The 12,854-nt window shown below is 43.1% G+C and overlaps 1 long non-coding RNA gene across 1 annotated transcript; it reads left to right on the top strand.

Moving 5' to 3' along the window:
- The first annotated feature begins 7,352 nt into the window (after positions 1-7,352).
- On the top strand, positions 7,353-11,758 carry LOC122547959 (uncharacterized). The gene is made up of 4 exons (XR_015754095.1): positions 7,353-7,445; positions 7,617-7,723; positions 9,866-9,948; positions 11,674-11,758. It is a non-coding gene; the product is annotated as an uncharacterized LOC122547959 (long non-coding RNA).
- The last annotated feature ends 1,096 nt before the right edge of the window (positions 11,759-12,854 follow it).

The following is a 12,854-nucleotide window of genomic DNA, read 5'->3' as shown; positions in this document are numbered from 1 at the left end:
AGTGAAAGATTCATTGCAAACATGAGCATAGTTTCCACACTTGAGTTACAGAAGCACATCTCAGTTTAAAAACAAGATTTAACTCAAAATAATATTCCATCTCAAAATGAGCCAAGTTACACCAGTAATAAAGCTCATCCAATCAATGAGGCACTTCAGCACAACATCCTGCAGTGTTGCACACAGCCACCTTGACCAAAGAATGATCACATGTCACAAAATTGAAGGCCAAGAGCATGAATCTTTAAAGGAGCTGAAGTCAAACTCAATTTTTGTTGTGGTTCTGTTCGCCGAGCTGGGAATTTGTGTTGCAAACGTTTCGTCCCCTGTCTAGGTGACATCCTCAGTGCTTGGGAGCCTCCTGTGAAGTGCTTCTGTGATGTTTCCTCTGGCATTTATCGTGGCCTGTCCCTGCCGCTTCCGGTTGTCAGTTCCAGCTGTCCGCTGTAGTGGCCGGTATATTGGGTCCAGGTCTATGTGTTTGTTGATTGACTCTGTGGATGAGTGCCATGCCTCTAGGAATTCCCTGGCTGTTCTCTGTTTGGCTTGCCCTATAATGGTAGTGTTGTCCCAGTCGAATTCATGTTGCTTGTCATCTGCGTGTGTGGCTACTAAGGATAGCTAGTCGTATCGTTTCGTGGCTAGTTGGTTTCATGGATACGGATCGTTAGCTGTCTTCCTGTTTGTCCTATGTAGTGTTTTGTTCAGTCCTTGCATGGGATTTTGTACACTACATTGGTTTTGCTCATGCTGGGTATCGGGTCCTTCGTTCTGGTGAGTTATTGTCTGAGAGTGGCTGTTGGTTTGTGTGCTGTTATGAGTCCTAGTGGTCGCAGTAGTCTGGATGTCAGTTCGGAAATGCTCCTGATGTATGGTAGTGTGGCTAGTCCTTTGGGTTGTGGCATGTCCTCGTTCTATTGTCTTTCCCTTAGGCATCTGTTGATGAAATTGCGAGGATATCCGTTTTTGGCGAATACCTTGTACAGGTGTTCGTCTTCCTCTTTTTGCAGTTCTGGTGTGCTGCAGTGTGTTGTGGCCCTTTTTTGAATAGTGTCTTGATGCAACTTTCGTTTGTGCGTGTTGGGGTGGTTGCTTTCGTAGTTCAGGACTTGGTCTGTGTGTGTGGCTTTCCTGTAAACCTTTGTGGAGAATTCTCCGTTCGGTGTTCTCTGTCCCATCACATCTAGGAATGGGAGTTGGTTGTCCTTTTCTTCCTCTCTCGTGAATCGGATTCCTGTGAGTGTGGCGTTGATGATCTGGTGCGTGTTCTCTATTTCTGTGTTTTTTATTATTACAACGGTGTCATCCACATATCTGACCCAGAGTTTGGGTTAATTATTGTAATCATTAAAAACACAGAAATAGAGAACACACACCAGATCATCAACGCCACACTCACAGGAATCCGATTCACTAGAGAGGAATAAAAGGGCAACCAACTCCCATTCCTAGACGTGTTGGTACAGAGAACACCGAACGGAGAATTCTCCACAAAGGTTTACAGGAAAGCCACACACACAGACCAAGTCCTGAACTATGAAAGCATCCACCCCAATACACACAAACGAAGTTGCATCAAGACACTGTTCAAAAGAGACACAACACACTGCAGCACACCAGAACTGCAAAAAGAGGAAGAGGAACACCTATACAAGGTATTCGCAAAAAACTGATATCCTCGCAAACAGGAAGACAGCTAACAATCCGCATACATGAACATCAACTAGCCAAGAAATGACACGACCAGCTATCCCTAGTAGCCACACATGCAGACGACAAGCAACATGAATTTAACTGGGACAACACTACCATTATAGGGCAAGCGAAACAAAGAACAGCCAGGGAATTCCTAGAAGCTTGGCACTCATCCACAAACTCCATCAACAAACACATAGACCTGGACCCAATATACCGGCCACTACAGCGGACAGCTGAAACTGACAACCGGAAGCGGCAGGGACAGGCCACTATAAATGCCGGAGGAAACATCACAGAAGTGCTTCACAGGAGGCTCCTAAGCACTGAGGATGTCACCTAGACAGGGGACGAAATGTTTGCAATGAAAACTTCCAGCTCGGCGAACAGAACCACAGCAACGAGCACCCGAGCTACAAATATTCTCACAAACTTTGAACGGATACCCTCGCAATTTCATCAACAGATGCCGAAGGGAAAGACGATGGAACGAGAACATGCCACAACCCAAAGGACTAGCCACACTACCATACATCAGGAGCATTTCCGAACTGACATCCAGACTACTGCGACCACTAGGACTCATAACAGCACACAAACCAACAGCCACTCTCAGACAATAACTCACCAGAACGAAGGACCCGATACCCAACATGAGCAAAACCAATGTAGTGTACAAAATCCCATGTAAGGACTGCACAAAACACTACATAGGACAACCAGGAAGACAGCTAACGATCCGCATCCATGAAACCAACTAGCCACGAAATGACACGACCAGCTATCCTTAGTAGCCACACACGCAGATGACAAGCAACATGAATTCGACTGGGACAACACTACCACGATAGGGCAAGCCAAACAGAGAACAGCCAGGGAATTCTTAGAGGCATAGCACTCATCCACAGACTCTATCAACAAACACATCGACCTGGACCCAATATACCGGCCACTACAGCGGACAGATGGAACTGACAACCGGAAGCAGTAGAGACAGGCCACTATAAATGCCGCAGGAAACATCACAGAAGCACTTCACAGGAGGCTCCCAAGCACTGAGGATGTCACCAAGACAGGGGACAAAACGTTTGCAACACAAATTCCCAGCTTGGCGAACAGAACCACAGCAACGAGCTCCCGAGCTGCAAATCTTCTCCCAAAAATTGAAAACTCAATTTTTGGAAGGATTTTTATTAAACCTGATTGAACATTTAAATCTCAGGGCATAATCTTTGTTTTTTTTTAAACAAAGTGTGTGGGAAGCATCCCACATCTTGCTAAAGGTTCAGTTCGGCCTGATACATAGAGCCAAAGGTCAAGCAAACATTACACTTTCCATTCACTTCTACAAAGGGCTGACATCACATTTCCTCAGGACTTAAAGTATTTTATAAATTGTTTGTAAAATCATTTGTCACGTTAAAGAACTGGACAATAAATGTCATTGTATACAATAAGAGTGATGCCTGTGACAGCAGATTTAACTTTGGAGGGCAGTGTGTGCGCTTTCTAAATGCTGGGAGCACTTTGGGAGACTGCTCCCAGATGGTGATAGTGAGCATATCTGCAATGCACTGTTTAGATTTGGGAATCCATGGGAAACAATCTGTGGTTTCACTAATACTTGGCTTGCGTTGTTGGTGTACAGTAAGCAATCCACAAAGTTACTTATGTATTGTTGTTGACGACCTGAAAGGTATTCAAATCTGCCAGGATGCCTTCAATATGTAAATGCATCTATTGTAAATATTTGGAATATCCCAGAACTGCCCAGTGCTTGGCAAATTCAGGGGGGACAAAAAAATCACATTGAGTAATTTGAAATTAAGAATCCAAGAGGACGTAACCACTGAAGTATTCAATTCAAATAGTTAAATGGAGTACTCACATTTAAAATACCTGTTATCCATAGGAATGGATGGACTGACAGAATTGGGATCAAAGTCCTGGCTGGGGAGTGTGAAATGTGCTTTGATAAAGTCACCTGCATTTACCAACAATAATTTGGCAAGTTTGGAAATTTAACAAACAATAGTAACTTCGGTGATGCTCCAGTCAGGACCCAAGCTCTATGAAAAAAATAACAATGTTCAGGTTTATTGCATACACTCTGAAACACGTGTTTCTTCTACAGATCCTGCAAGTTTCCCCAATGAGCATAGTCCATCCAAATGATGTTGCTAACTTTGGCCAACTCATTTCTTTCCGAGCCTCTATAACCTGAAGGATGACCAGAAGCAATTACTCCACATATGTGGGAACATTACCGGCGAGGATTTTTTCCTTCAGAATTGACTTCCATATATTCAGTGCCCAGAAAAGATAAAAAGCTTGTTATCTTTTATAGAGCAATGATTCAGTGGGAGTAAAACGCTAACCTTTTCTTGCTTAATAATCACGCTGCCTAAATTTTAAAAATGAACACTTCCTAATAGTTCACCAGATCCTAACGAAATATTTTGTGCAAAACAAATCACATGATATGTAGTTATTCAGATAATAAAACAAGTTTGTTCATTGAAGAACACAGAGGAAAAGGTCATGAAACAATGTGAGTTTGATATACCTCAATTATCATTTCAAGTGCAATCTCTGCATAAATTCTCCTTTTCCTCCTCGAAGTATTCAACTTCTTGAATAACTGAGAGAATGAAGTCACAGTTGTACAAAACAAAATCAGACCCTTCAGTCCAACTTGCCCATGCTGACCAGATATCAAAAATTAATCTAATCTCATTTGCCAGCATTTGTTGCATATCCATCTTAAACCCTTTCTACTGATTATCAGTTTATTTTACTTTATCAGCACTTGAAATACTGACTTTTTTTTCTCCCAACATTGTTTAAAGAAATCATAAGTTCATTCATCCAAGTTAATTTTATAATCTTTCACAAAGAAACAAGTGAGAACAACATATAGCTGACTGCAAAACAAAATACTGCAGCTGCGCGATATCTGGGAACACTCGAAAGGTGAGGCATTGATACTGCACAAGTTTGTCAGCACGGTTTCAATTACTGATAATAATTTAGTAATGTCTTAGCCTTCACATAGTTAAGGTAAATGTGAGATATCTGAATTTCATGAATTGGTTCGTATTGCACTTTTAGAAGATTAAACCAAGAATAATTTTTGTTGATCAAAGGAGAAAGTGATGACCAAAGAAGCTGGACATCAGACTCGAAAAGTGTCATGCTGGAAAAGCACAGCAATCAGGCAACATCCGAGAAGCAGGAGAGTTGATGTTTCGGGCACAAGCCCTTCATCAGGAATCACAGGCTTCAGAAAAATAACTGGCATAGATTTATGCCAATTAATATGTAGAAGGGTCAGAACATGTTACTATCAGATTAGAGACTAATTTCAGATTTGGTACCATTCAGTGCAACATTTCAGTATGGTATTTACATATGTACCTAAAAGAGAAGTTGTCTAAAATTACAAGCTCGAGAATGATTATACGATTAAACCTGGAAATAAAGCTGGTGAACAAGAATGGCAAATCAGTCCCATCAGTATCGCCTTGGGCAGTGTCAAGTAAGAATTTGACAACAGAGTTGCCTCTTTGGTGTAACCTGCAATCTGGCCAAATTGCAGCAAAACTCTGTTCAATTTTATCTGCAAACTATTGAATGCAAATTCCTCCTGGCACAATATTGATGCAGCATTTTGGGATGTCATTTTTAAAATATATTATTTTCAAAGTTACTCACAATTAAGAGTGATCACTTGGTGCTGTCTGCATAACACAGTACAAAAAGGAATGAACAAAAAAAAAACATGATAACCCAAATTCAGAGTCACTAATTCATTGATATTGCATGGGTCCAGCATTTATAAGTAATCAATTTTTAAAAATAAATACAGATACATTTACTAACTATATTGGAGTACAGTCAGGTTTCTTACTGAACGGTGACAGGATTGGACAGAGTCTGCATGGATTTAAGAGAGTGGAATCATACTTAGCAAATCTACTGAAAGAATCTACAGAGTCGAATATTAAAGAAAGAAATTGCAGGACATTTAGAAAAGCTTATCATTAAACATGGTAGACTGGGGTTTGTGAAAGAGAAACTATATTTGACAAATTTACGACAGTTCATTGAGGAGATAACAAGCAGGGCTAATAAAGGGCAATCCAATGATGTTCTGTATTTGGATTTTAAAAATGTAAATGATAAGGTGCTACATAAAAGTTAATTGCACAATTTAGGAGCTCATGTTATCGGGGTAATGCATTGGCATGGACTGAGGATTGGTTAACCACACTGTCTGTTGCTGAGTCCTTACTTGGAGTACTGTATACAATGTTAGCTCCTATATTTAATAAAGGGTAAACCAACATCGGAGACCATTCAAAAAAGATTCACTTAGCTGCTTTGAGGATGAAAGGGTTGACCTATCAAGAATAGATAGGCAGGGGTGATCTTATGGAAACAAGATTCTGAGGAACTTGACAGGGAAGATGTTGACGAGATCTTCTAGCACCAGTGAAGTCTCAAACCAGGGACATTACATAAGGGAACATTCATTTTAGAAAAAGTAAAGATGTTTTTCTCTCAGTGAATGGATAGAATTTTCTCACCTAAACAATTGTGAAAGTTAAACGTGGGAGAGGAATGGTTGGGTTACTCTTCGGAGTGTTGTTCTGGCTTGTTGGGCTGAAGGGCCTGTTTCTACACAGTAGGGTATCTGTGATTCTATCTCAAATTATTTTAAAAGAGGGCAGATAGATTTTTGAAATATTGAGCAGTTGAAGGCTATGCGGATCAAGCATAAAAGAGGTGTTGAGGTCTGGGTTGGCCCAGCCATGATCTGATATAATAGGGGAACAAGCTGAAGGGAATGAATGCCCTACTCCTGCTCCGATTCCTGGAGGCTCCATTTCATGTTTTTTTTTTGTTGTTTCCAAAGAAGACCATGATACAATGTGCTAAAGATCTCAGATGTTGTGAAAATGGGGTGTTTATGTACTGGTTCAGATGGCATTGATTCATCAATCATAGCTATTCAGTCATGACTAGGAAGGCAATTCCCTCCATGAATAAAGGAAATCTACTGCAGAGCTCACACAAAGGGAATTCTTACCCTCAGCAAACTCTCCCATCACATGACCCAACATATCAGCTAAAGCAGGACGCACTGCGCATGCTCTAGCCAACAAAGGGACTCCGGGTGATTGATGTCAGCACCGGACCAATGAAAGGACGGTGGGCGGAGCTGGATGACCTAGCGGGATGTTGGTCCTCCAACCAATCAAAGTGAATGAAGGGCGGAGCTAAACTAAACCATGTGATCACCCTCACGGGCGGCGCACAGTCGCTGTAATGAATGCTCGGCAAGTTATGGAGAGAAAGGATACGGTAAGGAAAGAAATTAACAGGGAAACGGGAGAAAAACTGTATTGCCATGAGCGGAGAGGTTTTACAAACAAATTGTGCATGTCGGAAAATACAAATTTGAACGTCCCAGTCCCGTGTTTGCAGTAAACGGGGAATTGCCTCAGCGCGGCTGCAGGCCTGAGTGAGCGCCGCCATCTTTATTCGGGACAACGATTCACTGGACACGTGCGGAACCGCCATCTTTGTAGGGGGCAAGGTGCAGCCAGGCGCATGTGCAGCCTTTCTCTGGTATAGAGTCATTGGGCTCATAGCAGCCCATACTGCTCTGATTCACCTCTGGGCTCCCTCATGACCACTTTGTCAATATCTAGCTTCCTCAGTCTCGAACCATGGGTGTATTTTTGGTCTGTTTATTACTGTATTATTACTTTTATAGACCCTTTGTAAATGAGTTTTTGACTGAGGCCCAGCCCCTGACCATGTGTTGCTCTATTATCAGATTACTTTTTTCTTTTTCATTCCCTGTAATCCATTTTGCACTCCCTGAAACATATACTGTGTTTCTCCTTCCACAGATACCAGTGATTAATGCCAAAGCTCTGTTGCTTGTGGAGAGGGTGATGTTTGACTTTCTTGTACAGCTGCAGTTTGTGTGGTGAAGGTGCTCCCACAGTGTGGTTGGGTAAGAGATGTTACAGATTATTCATTACAGCAACAGTAAAGATCTGAAGATAATGTCCAAATCAAGAACAGTTTGTAGTTTTATTATCATACTTATAATTTCATAAAAATACTATTGAGAACTTTAGATATCAGGCCAGAGATGGAGATATTAGGTCAGGTGACCAAAAGCATTGCCAAAAAGCAGGTTTTGAGGGATGTCTTAAAGGTAGAAAGCAGACCTGTGAGGTTTTTTCTGCAAATTCCAGACCATGTTGCTTTAGTAACTGTAGAATCAGCCACACAGTTGAAGTAATGAATTAACAAATCGTTGGGAGTCTCAAAGAAAATGGGTTGAGACCTCGACAAAGAATGTGTGGTGCAGGGAGCTAGGGATGATTACAGCCAGGAATCAAATCAAGAATGAGAATTTTAAATTGTTGTTGCTTGTGAATAGGAGCCTTTTGACTGATGAACATGTTTGGGTAGAAGTGAGCACGTGCGCGATAGACCTTTCATTTTTTTTCTTGAGATTACAGGGTGGCCAGGAGTGTGTTTGGATACTTAAGTCTGGAAATAACACACGATAGATGAGAGTTTCAGTATATGAGCTGAGATGAGGGTGGAACCAGCTAGAATTAGTGATCTTGGAGTGGGACTGGGCTGTCACTCTCACCTCACCTCTGGGATTCAGCTGGTTGCCAGATTGTGAATCAAGGTGGTAACACAATCGGGAGCTGATTGGCCCTGGTGGAGCCTAAAATGAGTGTCACTCAGCTGGCTGTTGCTGAGCAGCTGCTGCTTGATAGCCCTGTTGATGACATCTTCCATCACTTTACTGCTGATCGAGTGTGGACTGACAGAGGGAAATTGCCTGGGTTGGATTGCCCTGTGTTTTTGTGTTGAACAGCCCTGGGCAATGTTCTACATTGTCGGTCGATGACAGTGCTGGAGCGGTACGTAGCTTGGTGAGTGGCAAGTTCTGGAGCACACGCTATCAGTACAAACCCATGAGATTATAGATTGTGCTGGAGTACAGTTCTGCTGTTGTTATCCCACAGTGCCTGAGAGAGATCCAGTTTGAGTTCCTACATCTGTCCCATTTAGCATGGTGATAGTACCACTCAGCACAATGGAGGTGTTTCTCAACTGTAAGGTGAGGCTTTGTCTCCAAAAAGACTGTGCGATGGTCGCTCTTACCGATACTGTCATGGCCAGATGCATTTGCAACTGGCAGATTCATACTGATAAGATCCAGTATGTTTTTCCCTATTGCTGGTTCCGTTACCGCCTGCTGCAAACCCAGTTGAGCAGCTATGTCCTTGAGGACCCGACCTGCTCAGTCAGTTATCCTGCTGCTGAGCTACTCTTGGTAGAGGACATTGAAATCCTGTACCCAGAGTAGGCTTATCAACATTTTATTGCCTCAGTTCTTCCTCGAAGTGTTATTCAACATGGAGGAGCACTGATTCATAAGCCATGGGAGCACGGTACGTGGTAATCAGCAGGAGCCATGAGACTTCCTGGAGTCCATGAGTACTCCCAGGGCAAATGGTTCCTGTGTGTACACTACTGTGCCATCACCTCTGCCTGGTCTGTCCTGCTGGTGGGACAGGACATATCCAGAGATTTCAGGAGAAAGTGAAGACTGCAGATGCTGGAGATCAGAGTCGAAAGTGTGGTGCTCGAAAAGCACAGCAGGTCAGGCTGATGAAAGGCTTAGGCTCGAAACGTCGATTCTCCTGCTCCTTGGATGCTGCCTGACCTGTTGTGCTTTTCCATCATCACACTGTCTATCTAGGGATGGTGATGGTGGTGTCTGGCCATTATCTGTAAGGGGTTACTCTGTGAGTATGACTATGTCAGGCTGTTCCTTGACGAGTCTGTGAGACAGCTCGCCACGTTTTGGCACAAAAAAAACAGATGTTAGTGAGCAGGATGTTGCAGAGTCGAGAGGGCTGATTCTGTGGTTGTAATTTCTGGTGCCTTGTTAGATGCCAAGTGGTCCATCCAGTTTCATTCCTGTGTTGAGACTTTGCAGTGATTAATACAGTGAGTAGCTGGCTGGGCTGCTGTCAGGTTGTCAGGATTTTTTTCACCATTGACAATGGTTCCATGGAGATCAGGAGATTCCTAATTCCAGTTATTTTTTTCTTGAATTCAGATTCCACCATCTGCCGAGCTGGGATGCGAGCAAGGACTTCAGTTGTACATTTTAATATTCTGGATAAAAGTTAAATATATTAGGTTTGTTCACTCATTTTAAATATTACTAACCCTGGTTTTGTTTCTTTGTAAAGCCCTGTCCATCATCCTGTCTCCTTCATCCTTCCCTCCAACGACAAGAGCAAGGAGCACATTGAGTTTCTCTGTCACTAAGACTGAGACAATCCGATCAGCTGCCTCTGCTGCTTCCCTCCCTCCCACTAGCCCACCGAGACAAACTGCCTCACATGGTGTTCCTGATTTTTGTCCCAAACTTACACCTTTCTCCGGTCTCTTGTCAAGCATTATCAGAGCTCACCTTGATCTTTTACTAGTCTCGCTAAACTACAGACATTCCAATTCTGTTTCCTCCTCATCACTCCCCCTCGCCAATTCACAGGTATTGTTCCTTGTTCTGTCTATCTGTCTTTTCTGGTTATGTTCTTCTCATCCATTCTGCAAAAAAAAAAATAACATTTGACCTCACCATCATTTGTAAATCCTGCTCCATCTCCACTCTCCCTTTCCTTTCTGAATTCTTGTATTTGGTGTCCCTCAAGGATCTATCCTTGGTCCCTCCTGTTTCTCACCTACGCACTGCCAGGAGGTGACATTGTCCAAAAGCACAGTGTGAGGTTTCACATGTACACTGACAATGCCCAGCTATCCCTCCCCACCATCCCTCTCCATTGCTCCACTGTTACTCAGTTACCAAACTGCTTATCACGTTCCCACTACTCGATTGACTGCAATTTCCTCCAAAGAAACATTGTTACGGTTAAATCCATTACCCTCAGTTGCTATTACAAATTCCTTTCCCTTACTGCTGAGCCCCTCCCTCTCACTGGGTGCAGTCTGAGATAGAACTAGACTTCACAACTTTGCTGTCATATCTGTAACCCCAAGGTAACCTTCTGATCAGACATCTACGCAATCTCAAACACCAGGAATTCCAAACTCTCAAATGTTGCTTGTCTCCACCTCACCCCAGCTCCATTGCTACTGAAACCCCTTACCCGTGTCGGTGTTACCTTAAACTTGATGAATCTGAAATGAACCCTTGATTTCGTGACTGACCCAGAATCTGCTGCTTTCAGTGTTTCCTGCACAATTACCCTGGTCCCTTTGTGGTGCAGCTTTCTACAGTTTCCACCATTTAAATAGCACTCTGTTCTTTTATTATCCCCTCCAAAATGACCAACTTCCCATTTTCCCAAATTATACTCCATCTGCAACTTGTTCCCCCCTTCTCCAGTACATCTCTCTCTCTTCACAATCCTCTTAGAACTTTACAGTTATGCCTTTTCCAGGAGTTCCCCTCCCCCCTTCTAAACATTTACTGGGAGCACTGGGCAGTGTGAAGCGTGCAGAGTTGCTCTGTTTTTAGAGATACTCTATGGGAGGAGCTTGCTGCCCATTGTTCAGAATGGAGGCAACGTGCCCATCGAGCTGCATGAGCCTTTCACTCCCCATGTCTTATTGATGAGGCACAGCGGCAGCATGGAAGGAAAAAAAAAGAAGCAAATCCTGCTCTCCACATCTCACTGACTCTTGGAATATTCTGTCCCATGTGTCAAAGATCTGCCCTGTTCGGTCACATGAAATTCCAAGGTGGAAACTCCTAGAAACACACATAGATTTCAACCTGAACTGACTGCTGACCTCCACAAGGGGTAATGTGTCCAGTCATCCTGGGCCAGGAGGAGGGGATGGTGCGAGTTTCTAACCTGAACTGACAGTGATGGATTTTATAAACTTGTATTACAGGATACTACAGGTGGACATTCAGATGGTAATCTCAGTCATTGTAACACCAACTCTGATTGAATTACTCAATTCATCAGGACTTGGATATTCGCATTGTGTGTGAGTATTGTATTCCATCCGAATCCCATTTGCTGCATAAAAGTTCTCCTTTGAATCTTCCCAAACCTTTAATGTGTGTCCTGTAATCCTTGTATAATGAGCTGATGGTTATAAGCTTTATTATTATAACGTGTAACTTTTCTAAACCCCTCTGTCACAGCTCCTCTCAATTGCCTTAGCTCCAAGGAGAACACCTCAGTTTCCACAAACCCCTGATTCCCCAATGTCTGTTTGCTGTCTATAAGGTACACATCAGGATTGTGTTGGAACATTCTCCACTTGCCTTCATCAGTGCACCCCCAACACTATTAAAGAAAGTGAACATCCTCCAGGACAAAGCACTGTGCCTGAGTGGTGTCCCATCCACTACCTTCAGCATTCCCTCTCCCCACCCCAGAGAAACAGTGGCATCACTGTGTAAAAGGTAAAGGCAGCATTGCCCTACCAGACCATAGGGCTGCTCTCTCATTAGGGAGGAAACTGGAGCCCCTGGAAGCAACCCATGCAGACACTGGGAGAATGTGCAAGTCCCACAGAGACAGTTGTCCAAAGCTGGAATCGAACCTGGGGGTCCTGGCAGCAGTGCTAATCACTGAGCCACGGTGTCATCCTAAAATTGTAATTTGATTCACAACTACCACTTCCTCTGATAGTTCATTCCACACACAAACCATTATCTGAACAAAAATAAACAAAAAATCCCGAACGCCTTTTTAAAGCCGTTCTGCTGTCACCTTAAAAGGTATGTACCCAGTCTTGAATCGCATCCCTTCCTGGAAAGGACACCTGCTGTTAACATTACTGATACCAACCCTCCATAATTCGAGAAACATCTAATAACGTCACTCCTCAGCCTCCTGCGTGCCAGTGAAAGAAGTCGCAGCCTATCCAGCCTCTGCTTATAATTCAACCTATCCATTCCCATCAACATCCTGGTAAATCTCTTCTGAATCCGCTCCAACTACATCATATCCTCCCGATATCAGCATGACCAGAACTGGACACGGAATTCCAGAAAAGGCCTCCCCACCATCCAAAATAATGTCACAACTCTTGTACTCAAAGGTCTGAGCAATGAAGGC

The sequence above is a fragment of the Chiloscyllium plagiosum genome, unplaced genomic scaffold (genome assembly GCF_037043375.1).
Source record: "Chiloscyllium plagiosum isolate Xiang-an unplaced genomic scaffold, Cpla_swu_hap1 HiC_scaffold_42, whole genome shotgun sequence".
NCBI classification, from domain to species: domain Eukaryota; kingdom Metazoa; phylum Chordata; class Chondrichthyes; order Orectolobiformes; family Hemiscylliidae; genus Chiloscyllium; species Chiloscyllium plagiosum.
Note: the sequence above shows the minus strand (reverse complement) of the source record. Positions and strands in the feature narration are given on the sequence as shown.